Below are 17866 nucleotides of genomic sequence, written 5' to 3'. Positions count from 1 at the left end.
CCAAAATCAGCCATCATCAGGGTTTAATACTTCACAAGAGAAACTAGCATTGCTGTGCGCTAATTGTCACACATACCAGCTGTGCCATTACACTTGATAACACTCTGAATGGGCTGTTTTTCACTGGCCCACTTCAAAAAGAAAGAAAGCTGGACATAAACTGTGAAATTTGTGTCATCTGTCATAAATCAACTCTTAAATCAAATGGTAAAGACTTCCCTTCTCTTATAATTTAGCACCATCAGGATAAGAGCACACAACATGGAGATGTGGCAGCTCATCTCAGTCACAATTGGGTTAAAAAAAACAACTGGTGCAAATCCACACAGAAGTTATGTTTCAGTGTGGGTAGGCTCACAGACTCACCAATATGTCCATCCTGAGTCTAAGAGAAGCAGGTGTATACTGGCCACGTGATGGAAACTGTGGATTAAAAGTTAAGTCCATTGACTCAACAAACCCACAGGAGCATGGTAGAAGGGAAGTCTAAACATTCAATGCTCCTAAAGGACAGCCACTTTCTGCCTCCATATATAACTTTTGAGCAAAACTAAGACTTACTGAGAAAGAAAAACACATCATTGATATATTTCAGGTCTTTACTTTCCCTCTATTCGCAAAGATCCACAGTTGTCTTTTTTCTCACAGTTTCAACAAGATATTGGTCTCAGTCACAGTGTTGGAAAACCAACAACGCCAACATTATTTCTTGACACATTTCAGTATGTAGAGTGTGAACCCCATCAAAGTAAACCCTAGTTACTTGCTTGTGCCATGAGAAGTAAGCTGGGGATTGATTATTAGAGGGTATAGGGGACATTCCCATGATGCCTGATTCTCATCAGCTGCAGTGTTACCTTGGGGTGAAGGTGAAACTGCTGCAGGGTTTGAAATAACTGCTGTAAACTAGCTCAGTGTGAAGGCACCATGTTGGACGGGCCATCTGCACCTCCATCCCTTAGCAGGCTACTGACATTTTCATCTTGGATCCTGTTCAGTAATATTATCAACGAGCCGCCCACAGAGGGTGAGTGACAGAGCCAGCCGTGGACGCCTGACCTCGGACCTGAAGGCTCCCAAACATCAGGAGAAAAAGAAAACCCTGAATAATAACTGGGTTGGAGAGCCAAAAACAGAGAGCAAGGCTGTCAGAGAGAAGCCCAAAACAGTCAACTCCAACTTCTTCTGCTTTTTTGTGAAGGTGTCCCCACAGTCTGAAGGTTTTTATCATTTTTAATCCTTTTATTTAAGTACTGCACCTGATGAGTCCAGAAGTTTACTAAGATTTATAATTCTGAGATCATTGTTGCACATAAACATAAGCTAACATCTAAATGAGCTTATAAAGATGAGGTTATATCAGTCTTATTTATTTTGTTGTGTATAATTTTTGAAATATGTCTGTATTTTTGAACATTTGACTCTATATTTCACTTTCTCAGTCCATGTTTATTTTTCCTGTTAGTAAAACTGGAAATGTGATCTTCTTTTGACCTCAGAAAAACCAGACAAGCAAACACCCAAACCCAAGGAGCCCAAGTAGTGGCTGCCAGACAGACTGAAGGTCCAGTACTGGATGGACAGATACCAGGACCATAAGGAGAAGAAGGATGAGAAGAGGAAGCAGAAGGCTGAGGATCAGTACGCTCGATGGGCCGCCATCAAGGCGAGCAGAGCCGGCCATGCTTCCCGGCAGAACGACTCTTACGCTGGAGGGTTTTCTGCAAACAGAAACAGCATCCTCAAATCCTTATTTTAATGTTCTTTACTTTGTTTCTGTGTTGTTTTGTGATTAAGCACAATAAAAACTGTTGTGCAGTGAAATCATTAAAGTGTACTGATTACTGTCTAACATAAAGAGATGGTTAAAATGTGTTTATATATCAAAGTGAAAACTGTTTCACAAACTTTTGAGTTTCATGTGAGGTCTAAAGGGTCTACAGCTGTGCTGGTTTCACTGTGAGGTTAAATTTAGCCCCAGAAGAGTTTTCAGTTAAATGCTAACTTCAGTGTGCTAACAGGTTTACATTTAGCAGGTGTAAAGTGTGTTCACAGACCTTTTTATTTATTTATAAGTACAAACAAAAAGTTAAAGTGAAAGTCACCTCAATTCATCATTCATCATCCAAAAAAGGACTCCAGATGGCTGAATACAAATTTCCCAGCAGTTGTCAATGAAACGTCACGCTGCTTACTTAGCAGAAAGAATTAAAAGGTTTTTGGGGAACTTACGGTGGCCCTGAAGGGCAAAATACAATAACATTTCACAAAACACAATATTTCACAAAACACAACATTTCATAAACATGACATAATAAAAAAAAAACACAAGTTTTCTCAAAAAAATGTTTCACAAATTTTAAACTGGAAGGAATGGAAGAGGAGATGGAAATAATAAAGGAATATTTCAACAAATTACACACGTAATGTAGCCTTATACTCCTATGGTGTAGACTACATATTAGGCTTAGGCATATGTTAAGACTTTGGGTCACTTAGTGAGGGGAATGGGTCAGGGTGTTGTTTGTGTTGCACTACATTGTGTTGTTGTGATGTTGTGCGCATGCGCGACTCCTGCAGGTAAGCGTCTCTCGCTGTAGTACTTATGCGCATGCGCACCCACTGCAGGTTAAACACTTTCACCTGATCCATCGTCAGGAGCACACAGCCCGTTGGTAAGTCACAGCGCTGCCTAATAATGTCCGGATATGTGTGTACCTTAGTGTTGCCACGCGGTGTTAGTGTGGGTTGCTGCACTGAAGGGTACCGGCTTGTAATCTGTAATCTATAACTTGTAGCGTCCGGCTAATGACGTTAGCCGGGCGGAGCACTTGTTTAACACTGGCAGCTGGCAGTGATGACAGCATATGTCTTTGTACAGTCCACTGCAGTGCCGGGTTGATGTTTGGTTATTGGTTCTTTTGTGTATAATGCCTTGTTTGAGCAACACGTGTAGATTATGAGCACTGTTTACGCGTAGGCTATCGTAGCGGGAGAGAGCTGCTCTGTGCACGCTCAGTGAAAGCTAAGCACCCTGGGTGATGTAGTCCACTGCGGTTATTCATGTCAGCTCTGCTACACTTTTGGGCTTTAAAGGCTTCTTTTCAGTTTGTTGTTTGCGTGATGTGTGAGAGTAACATATTGTAATACTTTATGCATTTATTGTTTTCAGGTTTTTGACCTGTGGTCAATTCGTTTAGAAATAAAAACAAATATAGACAAAACACGAGTCGAAACATTGTGTGCTTCCTGGCATGCCTGTTCGGAGGGCAGAATAGTAAACATTCGAACCGCATATATACATAATGTATATGAGTGTGAACCCCATCAAAGTAAACCCTAGTTATTTGCTTGTGCCGTGAGAAGTAAGCTGGGGATTGATTATTAGAGGGTATAGGAGACATTCCCATGATGCCTGATTCTCATCAGCTGCAGTGTTACCTTGGGGCGAAGGTGAAACTGCTGCAGGGTTTGAAATAACTGCTGTAAACTAGCTCCATGTGAAGGCACCATGTTGGACGGGCCATCTGCACCTCCATCCCTTAGCAGGCTACGGACATTTTCATCTTGGATCCTGTTCAGCAATATTATAGCAGGGCTCAGGGAAGAAGGAGAGCTGAATGAGGACAGTTTCATGTAAAATCCTCCGCAACAGGCAGAGAAGAATCCACCACCATGGAATGATAACTGACGAGGAATCACTGGGACTATTTTTAAAAACTATAAACACATAATTTTATCAATCTTTTTTATTTTAGAATAATCTTTTAATTGATGGTTTTTGGCAACGTTTCTGTAACTTAAGTTTGTAGCCGGGTAATAAGCATGATGGTGTATGCAAAATAGGACAGCAATTTTATTTCCCATAATTATCTGCTAACCATTATCCCTTATTTAGTGTGCTGACTTCTAAATCTTTTCTGAAGCCGCTGTGTTCTAATACACTGAAAGTTTTTCATATACCAAAAAGCCTGCTTGAACATGATTGGTTGTCATGATTTTGATCCGATCAGTGCTGAAATACCAAATTTTGTCACTTTCAGATGATGCTAGTATACAGTATGCAGATATCTATAGGAAGTAAGCAGATTTGAATGTGTACAGTCATATGTCTGCGCAAGAAACTTGGAGTTCTATAGTTAGTGTAAACAGCATGACTCCTCATATTTATAACCCCTGACGTATGCCACTACCAAAATGAAAACATCTACACTCTGTTTCTGTTCCTCAGTGAGCACCTCACTGAAACAGGACTGAGCTCGAACGACAGGTTACAACCACTGAAAAAAATGTGATCCGTGATCACACGAGGAGCTGATGTCTGGTCACAATTACAGCCACTGAACATTTCTATTAAGATGACCTTATTCTCTATGAGGAGCTGATCAAGTATTCATAATGTACAAATGTAAGCAGAGGGGAGTATAATTACTGTAGATATGTGAGGATGTTCAAACATCTGCCCTTCTCATGACAGTTGGTCGAATAATATTAAAATGTAATGTAGACAAAGGATGGTGTCAACGACTGCTCATGTGTTAAGTTAGCTGCAGAGTAAACACTGGAAATAGAGGCTTTGAGAGCGACAGATGTAAAACAGACGACAGAGAGAAAATGACAAATGTAAATATGAGACCTGGTTTAACACTTCTCTTAGCACCAGAGGCCTCTTTAGATTCTCTGATTGCTTGTGTATTTAAGGTAAATCGCTCTAATTACCCTCTCATTATGTACTTCACACACTGCTGCTTTTGATATTTACAGATGTGACCCGCAGACTGCCCTCCTCCTCAGCTGAAAACTCTCCGGTCAGGCGACTTACAGGGAAGAAAATCAAACGCTGCGAAACAGAAGATTTCAAAGCGAGTCTCTGCCGCCTGCTTTGACTGTTCTCTGACTTCCTCTGCTTTTAAAGATGCAACAGTGGCAATTGGCAGCCTTTACAAAAGGAAATGGAGAGGAGGTGCTCGCCACAGGAAACCAGACCAAGCGTGGCTACATTCACAGGTGTTACATCATCTTCAGAGAGATGCAGATAAATCACTGTTCATGGGAACAAAAACACAGTGTGCTGCTCTGTACTGTCAGACAGTTAACAGGTAGTCAGGTTTTTGAAGCGTAAATCAATGCATGTGAAAAAATACAGCCTTCCGAATGCATACTTATAGTGACAAAATGTATGAATTGAGAGAAGCTTCCAGGTGACAAAATGCTTCTAATCTAATCTTATGTTATATATATATATATATATATATATATATATATATATATATATATATATATATATATATATGTGTGGTCTCAATTAGAAGATCTAGATTTTGCAGATGACATAGTCCTCCTGTCTACCACCCAAGCACAAATGCAAACCAAATTCACAAAACTTGCCAAAACAGCAGCCACTACAGGACTTCACATCAACAAAAGCAAAACAAAGGTGATAAATATAGACCACAAAACAAACAACACCATAAATCTGGATGGAGAGGCACTAGAAGAGGTGGACACATACATATACCTGGGAAGCATTGTTGGGAGGGATGGAGGCAGCGACAAAGACATACAAGCTAGAATAGGGAAAGCTAGAACAGCTTTTTTAATATTACGGCAAGTATGGAACTCCAAACACATCTCCACGCAAATTAAACTCCGCATCTTCAACTCCAACGTCAAGTCAGTTCTACTGTATGGGGCGGAAACATGGAGAACCACAAAAGCAACAGCAAACAAACTGCAAACATTCATAAACAGATGCTTACGACACATCCTAGGAATCTACTGGCCTAACACCATCACAAACGAAGAGCTCTGGCAAACCACACAACAAGAACAAATAGAAACACAAATAAGACGCAGGAAATGGGGCTGGATCGGGCACACCTTGAGAAAACCATCCTCCAACACAACCAGGCAAGCCTTAACCTGGAACCCCCAGGGGAAAAGAAAGCCGGTAAGACCCAAAAACAGCTGGAAAAGGTCTGTCGAGGCAGAACTCAAGGAGAAAGGAACATCTTGGAAGGAAGCAGAGAAGATCGCTCAACGCCGAACCAGCTGGAAGAAGTTCATAAATGACCTATGCTCCCCCAAGAGCCAAAGGGTTTAAGTCAAGTCAAGACAAGTTTGGGGCTTAACTTCACTCATAAACATTTAGGTTGGTAAAATAATGTTACCTGGTTGTTAGCTTCCTAAACAGAAGCAGTGAACACCAAAACGTCCTCAAACATGTGACCATAAATACAGTTTGTTTCTACAAGAAAGTTTGATAAACTGGCCCATGTACTGATCACAGGCCACATGTCCTCAAGCGGAGACAAAGATGGGTCAAAGAGGGGTTAAAGATATGAACCCTAGGCTCTGACAGACTGCCAGTTCAAGAGGGGATATGTATGTCACTGTTGTGCTTCCTCTGCAGTGTGTAGCACACTGAGGGGGTAATAGTGAGGCACCGTAGTTCCGCCTCTGATCCGCTGTGGGAGGTAGGGTGCTTCTCAAAGCTCTAAACTGCAGTCTCCTCGCTCCTCGGCCGAACCGGAAGTACTTACTGACGCGCCATTTTAACTTGCGTCCCAAAGCTCTAAACGCTGCTGGAGGAGAGACGAGCGAGGAGGTAGGAGACTGATCCGAGGAGGGATAATCGAGGAAACACGAGAACAGGCTTTGCGGAAGTCTTTTCTCTGGCAGACACGCCCCCTTATCGAATATCACTCACTGATTGGACGCTGCAGCGGCTCGGACTTAACCGAAACTTAACATCAGCTGAGTTTAATAACAGAGAAAAGATGGACCTTAAAACAGTCACTAAGGGTGCCCTGAAACAGACCTTAGAACAGTCACTAAGGGTGCCCTGAAACAGACCTTAAAACAGTCACTAAGGGTGCCCTGAAACAGATCATAAACATTCTTTGGTTTCTAAACAGTCTGTATGTGATGAGATGAGATTAAAAAGTGTTTGATGTGAGTTTTAGATTAATAGAGTCTAATATCATAGATAGAATATAAATTAATGATCAGTTATTCCTCCTGTTAGTTTCCCCGTTTGTTCTTGTTTCCTTCATGAAGAGAATAAAAGTCTGACAGTAAAGTTTGTCTGTTAGTAAAAACACTTTTTCTTGTCACGTTAATAAAGTTTCATATGAGGCTGATCATTAATGAGCACAGGGTTTGAAAAGAGTTGGTTTATATTTTCCCTTAAAGTAATAATAATTTAATAATGAGGCATTTTACCGGTGAATCGATCCGCGATGCTTTAGGACAGAATAAACAGAGAGCTGATTCTCTTCATGTGCAGGTGTGTGTTAAACATGTAAACACAGAGACAGAGCTCTGTTACTGTTTATATTGATCAGAGTTATTACAGTGAACATGTGTGTTAAACAGGTGTGTGTTAAACAGGTAAACACAGAGACAGAGCTCTGTTACTGTTTCTATTGATCAGAGTTATCACAGTGAACATGTGTGCAGACACAAACAGCTGTTAAAGCCGTCATCACAAACCGACGTCGCTTCACGTGACGCTCCGGAGGAGAGGACGTCTCATTTCTCTAAATACAAATCTCCTCTCTCCTCTGGTTTCATTTCCTCGCATCTCTGGTGGGCGGGGACTAAGATGCGAGGAAGAGATGCGAGGAAACGACGCAAGGATGGACGTTTAGAGCTTTGAGAAGCACCCGTAGTAGCAGAGGTGTAAAGGAGGAAGAGCATGGCGATGTGAAGCAGCATCGTGAGGGCATGTGAGCTGGCTGGGTGGAGCAGCTCGGTGTGTGTGCGTGTCTGAGAGTGTGGAGCTTCCGTTGTTGTGTTTACACCCTGTGACTCTCGAGCCTTTGCAACATCTCAATGCAATTAGAAATCAGAGAGAGTTCAGTGTGATGGTGGAACATTGTGCAAGTTCAGGCCCTAAAACTGTTGAGTTGGTTGATTGTAGGAAAGAGAGAATTCTGATAACTGACTTAACATGAATTATGAGCTTCCTTAAGCCCTGACCCACTTTTTTTGGATGTCACACGGCTAAATGTTGATTATGTATTAAAAGTTGATGCACATGGAAAACTTAACAAATTATGAACTTTTTTCTAAGCAAGCTTTATTTCTAAAGAACAAATAACTGCTATTTGTCATAATGACTGACTTCATTCTGTATGACTCACTGCATACTTTAGTAAAGCAAGTACAACTGACCCTAGCAGGGTGCCATAATCATTGTACTACTGTGCGCCAAGCTCTGCTATTAAAAAGTTATTCATAAAGGATGTAATTTACACAAGAAGAAAATAAAATATAATTCCAGTCAGTCACGTTGTGCTGATCAAAACTGTAAACGAAGTGATGCAGGGCAGCAGGGGCAGTGGCAAAGCAGAGGCAGAGAACGGAAATATTGCAGCTTAAATAGGGACTACAGATGTGAGTTAGCTAATAGCTTACTCTAGTACATCTAAATGGCTGTACACTGTCCCTGTTGAAATAAACACATAAGTAAATGAATGAGAATGACGCACGGCAAATGTGAGAGTAGCTCAAGTTGCTGGAACTACCTCGCAGGCATTGCTCCATGAAATAAAAACAAATAAAAGGAATCTTGTTAAAAACATGAATGTCACAAATTGAGATTTAATCTTACACATGAGGACTGATGACATTTTAAGGGGTTGAGTAGCAGTTTTATGGAAACAGACAGTGTCAACGTTGTTCACTTTGGAGGCAGAGAACGACCGCTCACACTTTGTGAGGATCCGAGAAGTATCAAGCATTACCAACAGTTGCTGAGTGCTGTAGCCAAGTCGGGTTTATGGTATCCAACAGGCATTCGGCATGGCTTATGCGTCTACTATCCAGATGTAGAGAGCAGTACCTGTGAAGCAGCTGTTGTGAAGCAGCTGTTGTGAACATTTGAACGAATCAGGACAGACCCCAACAGGCTGGTCTTGTTTTAGAGAAGTGTAGCTTTTTGAAAATATAGTCGAAGAGTTCACTTTTAGTTTTGGTTTGTTCAGTGTCTGTTCTGTATTAGAGGATCAACGTGTCAGGGCGTGAAAGTCGGATCCTTTGCCAAGTATTCAGCTGGCAGGTCGTAGAGTTAGATGTGTGTTTCTAAGTTTTCATAGCTGCAGATTTTCTTGTCTTTTACACTTAATACCTGTCCACAATTCTACAGTAGAATACAGTCACTCATGTAGTTTAGTAAATGTCTCCGAACAAGCCTTCCTCCAGATGCCCCAAACAATCGGAAAGGGGATTCATCAGAGAAAATGACTTTACCCCAGTCCTCAGCAGTCCAGTCCCTGTACCTTCTGCAGAATATCAGTCTGTCCCTGATGTTTTTACTGGAGAGAAGTGGCTTATTTGCTGCCCTCCTTGACACCAGGCCTTCCTCCAAAAGTCTTCGCCTCACTGTACATGCAGATGCACTCACACCTGCCTGCTGCCTTTCCTGAGCAAGCTCTGCACTGGTGGTGGCCTGATCCCGCAGCTGTAACACCTTCAGGAGACGGTCCTGGCGCTTGCTGGACTTTCTTGGGCGCCCTGGAGCCTGTTTGGCAACAATTGAACCTCTCTCCTTGAAGTTCTTGATAATTCGATAGACGGTTGACTGAGGTGCAATCTTACTCGCTGCTATAAACTTCCCTGTTAGGCCCTTTTTGTGCAATGCAATGATGGCTGCACGTGTTTCTTTGCAGGTAACCATGGCTAACAGATGAGGAACAATGGTGCCATGCACCATCTTCCTTTTAAAGTGTCCAGTCACTCAATCATGACAGATTGATCGCCAGCCTTGTCCTCATCAACACCCACACCTGTGTTAATGTGTGTGACACCGGTGTGTCATTGAAATGATGTTAGCTGGTCCTTTTGTGGCAGGGCTGAAATGCAGTGGAAATGTGTTTTTGGTGATAAAGTTCATTTTCAAGGCAAAGAGGGACTTTGCAATTAATTGCAGTTGAGCTGATCACTCCTCATAACATTCTGGAGTATACGCAAATTGCCATTATAAAAACTGAAACAGCAGACTTTGTGAAAATTAATAGTTGTGTCATTCTCAAAACTTTTGGCCATGACTGTATGCTAAAGTGTGTTTTACTTCTTGTGCGTCATGAGAAGAGTAAATAAGTTGAGCTCTCAGGCTTATTTAATGTATTTTCCTGCAGTTTCCTGCCATGGTCCTGGGACTGGGGAGTCCACTGACTGACAGGTTTGATTTCAAACTAACCAGTCCTGGGATTCTTTGGCAATCAGTACACACGGCTACCATCAGCTTACTCTGAACTGTGGATTAATAACTGTTGTTGATTTTTTTCAGCAACTGCAACACAGTACAACTGTTTCCTGGTTTTATTTGCTTCCTCCTGCCCTTGTCGTCAAGCTCTGCACACATGAGGGAGTACACTTCATGTTCAGTTCATGCCCCGAGAAAAACTCTGAGGAAAGGAGGCTGGATGAGCTGCGGGCTCAGAGGAGATCGGGTTCAGAGAGGAGATGTTTTGAGGTGAACTCTGCTGCAGAATGTAACCCATGTTTACCTTTGAGAAATCCAAAACTTTCAATATTGTAAAAATGCTCGGTTAGTTTGGTTTGACAGCAGACAAGTGAAGGCTTCAGGGACTGCAACAAATAAAAAACACAGAAGGAGGAAGTAGTTTTAGTAAGTGCCACACAGCTGCAGAGGCTGCTTACTTCAAAATGAAAAGCTAAACCAACCACTGATAGACGGAGAGACGGCATCTCTCGTTCACCTGCGTGGAAATATGTTTCATAAAATGTCACTGTGAATTTTATACATGGGAGTTTTGTGTGTTAGTGGAACACGTAGTTTTAGTTTGGGATATTGTGATTAACATTTGAAGCACTTACCATATATTCAATTTAGTGAGATTACTTGGCTTTGGTTGTAACTGCATTTACAGCAAATGGCTGCAAATACTCAAACGGTGCAAAGTCAAAAACACAAAACAGAAAAAAAACTGCAAAAAATGTATCTAGACTTTAACAGAAGTGCCCGAGGCTTTTAGGTGCACTCAGAGAAACAGCTTTGTTGTTGATGGGATGGTGAAGATCAGACATGTAATTGTTTAGATGGGAAAGCAACATCATTTTATATCCAAGATTCACGTAAAATATACTGTAGACAGTAGATTTAGAGAGAGTCTGACCTGGACTCTGACCTGGTGATTGTGAAGACGCGGTGGGGATGGAAGAGGAGTGATAGGAACGCCAGGCATTCTTTCCTTCACCTCTGCAGACCTGAGCTGGGTTTCTGTGAGGCTGCTTCAGGATGCCTGGGGCGAGTATTAACTGCACAGCTAATTAAGCTTTGTAGCTAACATACACGTGTTTGCTACCGCCAACCCGGCCCAGATCTCTGGGGATGTGGAGAGTAATGTTCCTGACATCCCTCTTACTCCTCTCCTGTCCTTACACTGCCTTCTTCATCCCCAGTGTCACAGTCCAGGATGGAATCACTGTACATCTCTTGGCTACAGAATGAATGAATATTTTTAAGTCAGCTGAACTAACTCTAACGTTAAGTCACCCCAGCGACTTAAACACTACTCCCTGTTGTTAAAGTAAACCACTTCCCTATGCCATGCAGTATGCTGGGCTGGATAACTCAGGTTCCCTGGGTGTCTAAAGCTCCAATGGTTGTTAGAGAAATACACACTCACAGCCTGACACCAGGTAGCTACAAGTATTGATCAATGACTAGCTAAGATCCCTGGCTAACTTTATCTACACTTAGCAGCAGCCACTTTAGCAGAGCTTTCTTTCCCTCAAAAACTATTGCTCAATAAGTCGTGCAGGTTTTATTTACATGTTTTTAAAGTTGTGTTTGGCAGAGCAGATATGGGGACAAGGTCATCAGACACACACTGTCCGGTGGCGTTTATGTTTGCATTGTCTAATTTCATCATCTTCTTCTTCTTCCACGTCAATAATAAAGCTGTTTCACTGAATGCACTTACAGGTTCCGGCCTGGAGCACTTATACTAAAAAGTCTTGATTTGCACAAGTGTATCTGTGTGACGTGAGGCACCGGGCTTGTATGTGAATCGGCAACGCCACCCGGGGGAATTTCACCCCTGGGAAATATTAACTATTAATTTCACTTGTAAACTGAAATAGCTACAGGTTCGAGAGACCACTGGGCAGAGGCAGGTGGAAAACTATTTTAGGACATGGTTCTTTTTGTTAGAACACACAATATAATACACAACCGAATCAAAGCAACGCAATTATAAAAGGTAACTAAGCTAACAAGTAAATCCAAACAAATCAATTAAGGAAAACAACCAAAACGATGAAAAGAAGCACACTCATGCAAATCAAAATACTGAATCAAATAACAGAATGCAAAATAACCAAATGAAAATAACCACACTCATGCAAATAGAGAAATACAACAAAATACCCACAAACAACAGATCAACACAAAATACCTCAATTAAGGAAAAGGAAAATGAATGACTCAAAACCAATATAAAGAAACAAACAACCAAACCCATCATAAAGCAATACACTATTAAAAGTAATGAAAGAAACCTGCACGCAGCCGTCTGATGACCGGGCTGCAGAGCCCGCAGAGCGCTGAGACGCCCCTGCTGCTGACGCGCACCTGCGTCTCCGGCAGATCGGGGAGTAACAGCGCGAACAATATCCTCCCGTGCAAGAGGATTACCAGTTCGTATAAATGATCAGAGTCACTACATCCCCTCTGTCCGATCCTTATTCTTTCATGTAGTTGCAGTCAAAAACAAACAGCGCCAGCTGAATCCAAGGCTGGGGGAAGAGCCGAGTGAGGGCCTGCTGCTCCAATTAACTGAATTAAACAAAAACTACAGTCAGTTTGCAGCAGGGAACCACGGACACAACCAAGGCAGGCAAGAGCCACTTACCTCAGGACACGAGACGCAAAACACAAGGCTAGGCTCCTGCAGAGCAACCTGTCCACCACGGCAGCCAGTCAGCCTCAGCCACACTGCAACAGGTGGAGGTAAAGTCACAAAGACGCACAGAGCGCACACACAGTGGATAGAATAACGGAAAGGCCCGTTACCTGAACAGGTGATTATTCAGCACCAGATTGAATCCTGGTCTGACAATCCAAACCACGCACACCGCAAATGCCGAGCCACACTGGGAAGTGGACGGGAGCGGGAGGAGAGGGCGTGCAATCACTCGCACCTGTATATATAGATGCCCATGGCGCTGCCACAATCAGCGCAGTGGCAAAACCTGGCACAGTGCCAACAGTGGCCAGGAGGTAAACAACCTCCGGTCACATCTGGTCTTGTGTGTTTTTAATGTCACAGCCTCTCTGTATTTGCAGCTGTTAGTGCAGTTGTTTTGTCTTGATGTGCGAGTTTGTTTTGTGCTTTTGAATTTGTAGGTTTGAGCATTGACAGCTTGTTTCCCCAAATGAAGATCGTTCAGGCTGTTTCAGATCATCGGCAATTCTCCATACACCTACAGGCATCAGAGGAACTCCCAGTCAAAACTCCCCACCTTATTATACCTCCATAATCATTCAGAGAAAAAATCTGAAATCTGAATAAAGAGAGTCAATTGTTAGAGAAAGATATTTAAAATAAAAATTGTAAACATATAAATGGCAAATGACTCAGACTTCTGAGGATATAAGTGCAATCTTTCTTGCTACTAAATTTATAGCATTTAATAGTAACTTTTTTTTGTTTGTTTGTTTATTTGTCTTACCTGAAAGTAACCTGAAATACATGTATGTCATCTGAGCTGCTATTTCAGTCACTGCAAGAATAGATGACCTCCACAGAAAGTTGCAAAGATCATTTAACATTGAGGAATTCACAACATAGACATCCCCGCTGACTATCTGTGGCACAATTTGGCAAAAAAATCCATGCATGATCCAGCCACACACTAGTTTTGCTTCATCTTGTTATTGGACAGATTCTAACACTTGATATTTTGATGTTATTCTACATATACCTTGTGTCTTCCTCCCTCTTAGTCTCATTAAAGCACTTCTTGTTTTTTGGAGACAACAGCCACCTTTAAGCCGTAAAGCAATCTGATGAGTGGTCATAGATCAAACTGAGGACTCAGTCTGCCCCGTTTTTTTAGCTTGACTCAGTGATACAGATCTTTACTGAATCATTTTTAACCTTTTTCAAAATCTCCTGCTTTGGGACTCTGAAGGTGGGGATGAAGCCAAAGCACCGAGTAGAAAACATCTGCTGCCAGATTAGAGGGTTGTCTGAGCTCAGTCTCTCTGCTCTCTACAACAGACTCTCTGTCATACAGGCCACTTCTGTCCTGGCTGATCCAGAATCCCCCCTGTGAACTTGGAGTTTCACCTTCTGCCCTCTTGGCTGAGGTATCCGGCCGCAAGCCTCAGGAGCCCCAGAGTTCGAGCCCACTTCTTTCCTAAGGCAGTTTCTCTTTTTGCTCCACCTAAATAGAGAAAAAGTTACTGGATAAGTTGAGCTGCACTGAATGTACTGTTTCAGACAGGAGTGTTTTAGTTAGAAGTGAAATGATAGACTTTCATTTTGAAAGAGTTTCCGTTTACTCCTCAATCTTCACCTGTAAACCGAGACTTCTAAAAGCTTGCTCTAATGTATGGTTAGAAACGCCTGAAAGAGCAACGAGGGCAAAAACATCAACACCAAATAAACACCGTTATATAACTTTATTGCTCATGTAATTGCCTCATAAAGCTGGTTTTAAAATGTCCGTTTTACCCCATTATGTAAGGATGTATTGTCTTTTAACATTGCCAAGAACTATTAACCAACTGCGACTTAAGTCACAGAGAGGCTGTGGAGTCGTTGGGGTCATGGTGCAGCAGGTACTGGCAGTGCTCCCGAGACGGGGTGAGCCAGCTTCACCTTCCAGTGTGAAAAAAGAGGAGTCTGACCTGAGCACACTGTTCACAGCTACAAGAAGTACTGGAAAAAGGACTTTTTCTGCAAGTGTACCCAGAGACATGGAATAATTAAATAATATGAGAAAGGGCAAACAAGAGTGGGAACTAATGCCCTATGGTAGAAAGTGTGATGTAAGGTTATCCAACGCTATCCTATGTTAACCAAGGGCACATTGAGTTTAACCATTACCACTGTCCCTGCTATTGTCCTGCTATGATACAAACATAAAGGAAGCTAAACACCAAAAAGTGGATTAAAAAATGGTTACATTTACATAACGAAACCTTTCAACAAAGCAGATCATCATCCTCCATCTCTATAAGCCCACAGACTAATTGTTTAGCTCTTCTTTTACATTTAGAAATATGTTTTCTTGATGCTACACAGCATGATATTTATGTAATAAACTCCATGTTGCTCATGTTTCAGTTTACAGTAAAAGGAGAAATCAGACGTGATAGTAAACCGGTAGTGGTGAGGTGTTAATCAACAACACATTTTGCTAGCTTGCCAACATTACCTGGCGGAGCTCCGGCTATCAACCACCCACTTTGTAGTTTAATAGACAACACTCCTGCAGTGACAGAAATGTGTCCAGTTTGTGGGATGTTGCTCAAGCATGTGGGTATAACCCAGATTAGTTAAAATCTTATTCCACACACAAATAATTGTTTCACATTTGATAAGTCGGTGGGTAAACTGGCTTGTTCTTGTTAGATTGTGCAGAACTGTAGAGCAGAATTACAGATTAGTGTCCAGAGGTTTGTTAAAAGCTGTCAATCAGAGACTGTTTGTGTGCCATAAAGACCTGATTCACATTCAAAGAGACTCTAAAATGATATCTTCTGAACACAAATCTCTGAAAATCCATGTGTATCAATGTGTGAAACTAATACATCATCCAAATGCCACGTGACTGTATGTAATGTTGGAGTTTTTAATTGATAGAAATTACCCAAAGGAAATCGCGTTGTCCAGAAACCTGATATATTTTTCTACAGGTTTCGTTTACCTCACCATTTTAGTGAGTATAATATCTTATACCTTCAGTTGTGGAATAATCCCATGTAAATTAAATATATACTTCAAATTTAGCTCCTGGCGCAATAGTTACAAAAGTTTGGTCGCTAATATATGAAAGTATTCTGAAGCAGAAGCTGAAAGCCAGGAGACAGTGGGGGGCAAAACAGAGCTAAAAGCAAACTTAATATTAGACCTGATTAAATGATGTAAACAAGCAGATGTTTTCTAACCTCTTTGCTGTAACAAATTAATATAATGATCATGTGCCAATGCTGTGTTCACATCTTGCTGGGGTGCCCTAAAGTGGTAACAGATTAATTATTCAGAACTTTAAGGCCTTACTACCCACTGCTCTTTGCTAAATTTATTCTGCTCTCTGAAATGTTCCAGTGGTCTACCTTTGGCCGGCAGTAGCTCAGCCTGTAGGGGACTTGGCTTGGGAACTGGAGGGTCACTGGTTGACGTCCTGGTGGACCAAAGTATGAGAATTTGGCTGGTGGCTGGGGTCCAAAATTTAACTCCATTAATCATTAATATCCCTGATTGTTTCTGTGATGCAGAGGAATTGTTTCAGTGGATATAACATCAATCCATGCATATAAATCACTGAAACTATGACCTGTGTGTGCTTTCTGCATTTTTAGGGGCACAGTTGAAGGAAATAAACAAAATGTGCTGACTCTAGCCCCGTTTAAGTAGAAAGTGTAATTTATGCTGAGTAAATAGTAACAAGGCTGCCTTCAGGCTCACGTGGCTCTTAAAGGAAATGAGAGCAGCAACACTGATTGGTCTGATTCATGATATGGCCAAAACACTAATAATCAAAGGACTCAACTTAACCATTAAGCGCTCTGCACCTCACTAAGCTTCCAGATTGTGCACCACTTAACTAATAATGTGGTCAAATTCACCCTGATTCACTTCAGGCAATGCACTTTGAACCATGCCTTTTGGGTATTTGGATAAGGCACCATTTGTCTTTACTGCACGTTGAATAATTGAGTAATAATTACATTTTCTCCTTGGGATCAGCAAAGTTTATTCCTCTTCTATAATGAATACAAAGAACAGCTTTATATTGTACAACTATGTGTAATGTTGTCAAGAGAGAGCAGACTTGAATGTTCAGTAAAATCTATTCCTGCAGTAAAGAATGAAACTGAGATAACAATTACTTTAAACCTCAAATGACATTTAAATCATACAATTTGATGTATCACCTTATGTAGGGTTATACAACTTTAAGAGGCTACATTTTAAATAATCATATGCCATGATCCAACGTGGGTAAGTCAACACATGATTACGATTGTGAAATGGTAAGCTCTGTGAAATAGATTCCATCTGTACATTTGGTTAAAGCTGAAGCCTTTATGCAAAGCATGCATATACCCCCAACAGCTGGAACTCTATCAAAGGGGGCCAAGAGAGACATGGGCCAAAATCACAATTCCCTTAATCCCGAGAGGAGCATGAGGTTAGACTGAGGAGATGCCAGTGTTTCTGCAAGAGATCAAAATGTTGTTGCTGCAGACAGAAGTCAAAGCCTCACTCTTCTCGGCCCTGCTTGAACACTAGTCAGTGTGTCATACTTTACATCTGAAGGTAAATGAGCAGCAGAAAAACATTGCCTTTTTTCCTCTTTGACACAAAATGGTAAATTGGGTATATCAGAGTGTGTGAAATCAAAATCAGTGTGGATTATACTGAAGTGTCAAACTGTGAGTCTTAAATTTACAGCCTGGTTACTGCTGTTAGAATTGATTGCAGAATTTTCTCATTGTAATTGGCATGGATTTCATCACTACCTACACCATTTGAAGCTTATTTTTTCTCTTCAGCTATCAAAGCTTCAAGGCATTGTGCCATTGTTCCCTGCTCTTTGTGTCTTCCTTTTATTTCTTTTCATGTGAGCACACAGAATTTAAAAAGTAATATCAAAACAG

General features: G+C 41.5%; 2 long non-coding RNA genes across 2 annotated transcripts; one reads left to right on the top strand and one right to left on the bottom strand.

The window, feature by feature from the left end:
• The first annotated feature begins 838 nt into the window (after window positions 1-838).
• LOC117817795 lies at window positions 839-1827 on the top strand. Its single transcript, XR_004632216.1, has 2 exons — window positions 839-1220; window positions 1500-1827. It is a non-coding gene; the product is annotated as an uncharacterized LOC117817795 (long non-coding RNA).
• A 10554-nt stretch (window positions 1828-12381) lies between these two features.
• Window positions 12382-13139, bottom strand: LOC117817789. The gene is made up of 3 exons (XR_004632213.1): window positions 13046-13139; window positions 12885-12967; window positions 12382-12808 (listed from the first exon to the last, which is right to left on the bottom strand). It is a non-coding gene; the product is annotated as an uncharacterized LOC117817789 (long non-coding RNA).
• Between the last annotated feature and the right edge of the window lie 4727 nt (window positions 13140-17866).

This window comes from Notolabrus celidotus, chromosome 8 (genome assembly GCF_009762535.1).
Source record: "Notolabrus celidotus isolate fNotCel1 chromosome 8, fNotCel1.pri, whole genome shotgun sequence".
Classification (NCBI taxonomy): domain Eukaryota; kingdom Metazoa; phylum Chordata; class Actinopteri; order Labriformes; family Labridae; genus Notolabrus; species Notolabrus celidotus.
This window is presented reverse-complemented; position numbering and strand designations above follow the sequence as displayed.